Raw genomic sequence first — 6,734 nt, forward strand, 5'->3', positions numbered from 1 at the left:
TGTATTTGTGCCTCTCATTTTTTTTGCCCAAGTGCAGTACTTTACATTTCTCCCTGTTAAAATTCATCTTGTTTGTTTGGGCCCAGTTCTCTAATTTGTCAAGGTCGTTTTGAAGTGTGATCCTGAGGCATCTAATCATAGCCTGCATTTTTATCAAAGCTTATATTTTTGATTAGGGCCTGTATTTTTAAATGAGCTTAAAGATTTTCAAATGTTTCATGCCAGGCAGAAGACCAGCTGCCTAAGAACCTTGGCAAGATGTTTATCCTCCTGGACAAGGGGGCCCCCTGATTTATAGCAGAAAACAATTCTCAAAGTCGTAAAAAGGGAATTACAGGCTGAGAGCCAAGGTTACACTGACCCTACATATTACAGAATATAAAAAAGGCTGAGAAAACATAATTAAGAGTTGATAAATAGTAAAATAAAACCATGTGCCTCCCATTAAACTTGAGCCATATTTTCCTAAGGTTAAAAGGTCAAGAGCAATGGAAAAACATCTGGCTGGCAGAAAGGAAGGGAGTATTTTGGGAAGTCTTTTCTAAAGTTGTTTCTTTCTTAAACTGAGATCCTTTTAAGATTTCTTTTCCTTTTAAAAGGTTATTTATGTTATGTATTAAATATATTGGCTTAAATGTAATTATGCAAAGGATTTAGAAACTAAGAAATGTTAAATCCTTATGCTAGATTCTTATTTCATATAGTTGGAAGAGATCACAGGGGCCATCAGCCCAGCCCCCCTGCCAAGCAGGAAACATCATTAGAGCACACATATGGTTGTCAGGCCTTTGTTTAAAGACCTCCAAAAGAAGGAGATCTTTCAATGATGATGTGAACTCAAGATCCTTGACATCTGTTTAAGATAAAAATTTAAGATTAACCATCTGTTTTGGAGGGCAATAGGGCAAGGAGGGCAAGAGGTGAGCTGGTAATTAAGGTTCCTTGTTGAGACAAATGTAAGATGTATGACTACTTATTTGTCATTTATAAATAGAAGAATATATAGCTTTTTATTTTCCATAAAAGGCAAAAGGAAATGGGTGTATCTTTTGTGATTGGTTCTAGCAAACAGCCAATAGGAATTTCAACCAGGCTGATTGGACAGAGGCAGCCACAGGAGGAGCAAGGGGGCTGGATTAAGGAAATATAAGTGCTGACCATAATGGCAGGAGACCAGGCCAGAGCTTGGTAACCATATACCACTGTGCCTCTCATTTATTTGTCTGACAAATAAATTACTATTTTAATTTCTCTATTGCTGCGTTGAATATTTCATTCCAGCTAAGCGTTAACCACAAGCAGGGTGCTACAATCCTGTCCTCTGGGGTGTTAGCCACCCCTCCCAGTTTGGTGTCATCTGCAAATTTGATCAGGATGCCCTTGAGTCCATCATCCAAGTCGTTGATAAAGATGTTGAATAAGACCGGGCCCAAGAGAGAACCCTGTGGCACCCCAGTAGTCACTCTTCTCCAGGATGAAGAGGAACCATTAATGAGCACCCTTTGGGTTCGGTCACTCAGCCAGTTACAAATCCACTGAGTGGTAGCATAGTCAAGACCGCATTTTACCAGCTTCTTTACAAGAATATCATGGGGCACCTTGTCAAATGCCTTGCTGAAATCAAGGTAGGCTACATCCACTGCGTTCCCTTCATCTAGCAGGCTTGTAATTCTGTCAAAAAACGAGATCAGGTTAGTCTGACATGACTTGTGCACCATTGTTTGGGGTTCTCCTCCCTCCTGCGTATGGTGAGTGGGGTGAGTTGTTTTAATAAAGATCAAGTTTACTAGACACTTTGCTTCTCAATATACTCTGGCTGGCCTCTGTTATTTTACCCCCGAGGATGTGGACAGGCTGCTTGGATGCGTGAAACCAACCACCTGTCTCCTGGATCCTTGCCCATCCTGGCTAATAAAAGCAAGCCAGGAAGGGCTGGGCGATGGGCTCTGCGGGGTGGTGAATGCTTCCCTCTGTGAGGGAACATTCCCAGATCCGCTGAAAGAGGCGGTCATTAAACCGCTTCTTAAAAAACCATCTTTAGACCCGGCCAGTATGGCCAACTATCGCCCAGTCTCAAATCTTCTATTCTTGGGCAGGGTGATTGAGCGCGTGGTTGCTGAACAACTCCAGGCACGCCTGGAGGATGCGGACCATTTGGATCCCTTCCAATCGGGATTCAGGCTTCATCATGGGACTGAAACTGCCTTGGTCGCGCTGGTTGATGATCTCCGGCGAGCTAGGGACAAAGGTGAGAGTTGTTTCCTAGTTCTGCTGGATCTCTCAGCGGCCTTTGATACCATCGACCATAACATCCTTCTGGACCGTCTTGAGGGGCTGGGAGCTGGGGGCACTGTTATACAGTGGTTCCGCTCCTTCCTCCTGGGCCGTGTTCAGAAAGTGGGGGGGGGATGAGTGTTCAGACCCCTGGGCCCTCACTTGTGGGGTGCCTCAGGGTTCCGTCCTCTCCCCCATGCTTTTTAACATCTATATGAAGCCGCTGGGAGAGATCATCAGGGGGTTTGGACTGGGTGTCCATCAATATGCAGATGATACCCAGCTCTGCCTCTCTTTCAAATCAGAACCAGTGAAGGCGGTGAAGGTCCTGTGTGAGTGCCTGGAGGCAGTTGGAGGATGGATGGCGGCTAATGGATTGAGGTTGAATCCTGACAAGACAGAAGTACTGTTTTGGGGGGACAGGGGGCGGGCTGGTGTGGAGGACTCCCTGGTCCTGAATAGGGTAACTGTGCCCCTGAAGGACCAGGTGAGCAGCCTGGGAGTCATTTTGGACTCACAGCTGTCCATGGAGGCACAGGTCAATTCTGTATCCAGGGCAGCTGTCTACCAACTCCACCTGGTACGCAGGCTGAGACCCTACCTGCCCGCGGACTGTCTCGCCAGAGTGGTGCGTGCTCTAGTTATCTCCCGTTTGGACTACTGCAATGCGCTCTACGTGGGGCTATCTTTGAAGGTGACTCGGAAACTACAACTAATCCAGAATGCGGCAGCTAGACTGGTGAATGGGGGCGGCCGCCGAGACCACATAACACCGGTCTTGAAAGACCTACATTGGCTCCAAGTACGTTTCCGAGCACAATTCAAAGTGTTGGTGTTGACCTTTAAAGCCCTAAACGGCCTCGGCCCAGTATACCTGAAGGAGCATCTCCACCCCCATCGTTCTGCCCGGACGCTGAGGTCCAGCGCCGAGGGCCTTCTGGCGGTTCCCTCATTACGAGAAGCAAAGCTACAGGGAACCAGGCAGAGGGCCTTCTCGGTAGTGGCACCCACCCTGTGGAATGCCCTCCCATCAGATGTCAAAGCGATAAATAACTACCTGACATTCAGAAGACATCTTAAGGCAGCCCTGTTCAGGGAAGTTTTTAATCTGTGATATTTTAGTGTATTTCTGGTTTTTATGGAAGCCGCCCAGAGTGGCTGGAGAAGCCCAGCCAGATGGGCGGGGTACAAATAATATATTATTATTATTATTATTATTATTATTATTATTATTATTATTATTTTCTCCTACTGATAGGAATCCTGAACTGGCTGCAGGTTCCTGTTCCCAGCAGAGGACCGGCCCCCACAGCCAAGGCAGCAGAATTAAATCTGCTGAGCTACTTCAAAGAGACTGTTGCAGAGGCTTTACGGCAGCACCTCCACTCTGGTTTGCTCAAATGGAGTAAACAGTCTTAAAGCAGTTTGCCAAATCTCTCTAAGGTAAAAGTAAAGGACCCCTGACAGTTAAGTCCAGTCGCGAATGACTCTGGGGTCATGGCGCTCATCTCGCTTTACTGGCCGAGGAAGCCGACCTTTGTCCGCAGACAGTTTTTCCAGGTCATGTGGCCAGCATGACTAAGCCGCTTCTGGTGAACCAGAGCAGCACACAGAAACGCTGTTTACCTTCCCACCAGAGTGGTACCTATTTCTTTACTTGCACTTTGATGTGTTTTTGAACTGCTAGGTTGGCAAGAGCTGGGACCGAGCAACGGGAGCTTATCCCATCATGGGGGATTCGAACCGCCGACCTTCTGATTGGCAAGTCCTAGGCTCTATGGTTGTTGTGTTGTTGTTGTTTTTTAAAAAAAGTAGAATAGCTCTCCAATGTCATTTTATAGGATGCCATGCCAATCAGTGTGTATACAATACTGAGCTAGATTTTAAAAGGGGTGTTGTAATGTTTGCACCAACGTTCACCTGTGCAAAGGTCTGGATTGGGCCTGATGCCAGCTGCCAAAAGCAGTGAGGCTGGCTCAACCCTTCCTCACAAATTGCACACCAACGTGCGTTAAGCATAATGCGTAGCTTGGCTTCTACGTACGAAAAAAGGTACTTTGGCCAAAAATGCCAATTAATGGAACTCTTCAGTGAAAAGGAAGTATTTTGCAAAATAATGGGTTTGAGACAAAGTTGGCAAGGTCCTTTGATTCCTTACAACCCACACCTGGGAATGCTTCACAGGCAAACTGGGAGAACCAGTAAATCTTTGTAGGCAAAGAACCAGAAGTCTGAACTATCAAACAGGGCTCCTTTATTCTCGCAGTGTTGCCCTTGGGTGTTGATATGTCTATACCATAGCTGTCAAGTGTCCCTTATTTGAAGGGACAGTCCCTTATTCCAGCGCCATGTCCCGCTGCTGTCCCTTATTGATGGATGTACCTTAAATGTCCCTTAAATGATGTCCCTCAGATTTCAAAGGAAGCAGCTCCTCTCCCTCCCTCCCTGCCGGCCAGGGAGGAGGGAGGCTCCAACTGTGTTGCTTGGCTGTGTTGCTCACCCAATAAGAAGCCTAAGAATGACTGGGGGGGGGGAGCTTGCATGCTTTGTGTGTGGCTAGCTAATGCAAGCTGAGGGGGGTTTTGAATGCTGGACGCCATTTTGTTGCATGTGCTGTTGCAAACTTTGCAGTGCAAAGCCAGGCCGGGGAGCCATCTTAAGTTGAGGCTGCATAGGCCTTGTGGTGCATGTGATTCAGATTCTATTCAGTTGAACCTCTGGCTACAAAGTTGGTTGGACAGTGTTCTCGAAGCTAGCAGCATGAGTTTGACCAGACTGCAGGAGAACAGGAAGACTGGAGTGCCTGGAACAGGTGAGGCTGCAGGTCCCTTATTTTGGCTGCTGGTCCCTTATTTTCAAATCTGTAAGTTGACAGCTATGGTCTATACTCACTATTAGCCTCCCTTAGAAATTAGAAATGCCTCCCTTACTATAGAGGAATATCTCAAGTCATTGGGAGAGTCAAAATGGCTTCAGGATTGCTCTCCCATACTATTTCAGACACATGGTTGATATATTTAGATATGTGTGCATTTATGAATATTTATTCTATGTACGAGACCTTAAAATTATTATACCATGATGACGTGTTTTCTCCTTGGGGGCATTATGTAAGGGGCAGGAGCGGGTCAGCAATAAATAAGTCTTTCTTAGAAGTAGCAAGGAGTGGCAGGTTTAGTGAGTACAGAAACTCTTTTCAGTAGTTCTTGCCCCTGGGAGGCAGTTGTGGAGACTAAAAGTCGGGCGCCCCCCCCCCCACCTTCCTACTGCTGCCTAAGCCGCCACCTCCTCTCCCAGGTCCTTCCCGAGCAATTGGAGACTATGCTGTCTCAACTGCCATTGCTCCACCCTCTTCATGCCTCCACCTCCTTCAAAATGTGCACTTATGCCCATCCACACCTCTGCTTGCCCCGTGCCTAGAAAGCAGGGGTCCAAGCAGTTTTCCACTTGACCCATCCCTTTCAAAGGGGAAACCTGTCCCTGAAGGCAAACTTGAAGAAAATGTTCATCTGAAGAAAACCTAAACTGCTTTTGCTCCGAAAGAGCAATTTCCTCCAGGGGAAAGCAGTGGGATACGGGGAAATACAGAGAATAATAATAATGTATAATAATAGTTTATTACTTATACCCTGCCCATCTAGCCAGGCTTCCCTAACACGCAGGGGAATATTCATGAATTTCCTGAAAGGGCCTCCGGTACATTGGCTCCCAGTACGTTTTCAAGCACAATTCAAAGTGTTGGTGCTGACCTTTAAAGCCCTAAATGGCCTCGGTCCAGTATACATGAAGGAGCGCCTCCACCCCCATCGTTCTGCCCGGACACTGAGGTCCAGCGCCGAGGGCCTTCTGGCAGTTCACTCACTGCAAGAAGTGAAGTTACAGGGAACCAGGCAGAGGGCCTTCTTGGTAGTGCTGCCTGCCCTGTGGAAGGCCCTCCCACCAGATGTCAAGGAAATAAACAACTATCTGACTTTTAGAAGACATCTGAAAGCAGCCCTGTTTAGGGACGTTTTTAATGTTTGATGTTTTATCGTGTTTTTAATATTCTGTTGGGAGCCTTCGAGAGCTGCTGGGGAAACCCAGCCAGATGGGCGGGGTATAAATAATAAATTAATTATTATCATTATTATCATTATTATCATTATTATCATTATTATCATTATTATCATTATTATCATTATTACAGTGGACGCTCGAGTTGCGAATGTGATCCGTGCGGGATGCATGTTCGCATTCCGCAGCGTTCACAACCCGCAGTGGTGCGTCTGCGCATGCACAAAGTGCAGTTTAGTGTTTCTGAGCATTTGTGACCGCCGAAACCCAGAAGTAACCTGTTCCAGTCATAGCTGTCAACGTTTCCCTTTTCTTGCGAGGAATCCTATTCAGAATAAGGGAATTTCCCTTTTAAAAAGGGAAACGTTGACAGCTATGCTTCTGGTACTTCCGGGTTTCAGCGGGTC

The sequence above is a fragment of the Podarcis erhardii genome (assembly GCF_964252035.2).
Source record: "Podarcis erhardii genome assembly, chromosome: 2".
Classification (NCBI taxonomy): domain Eukaryota; kingdom Metazoa; phylum Chordata; class Lepidosauria; order Squamata; family Lacertidae; genus Podarcis; species Podarcis erhardii.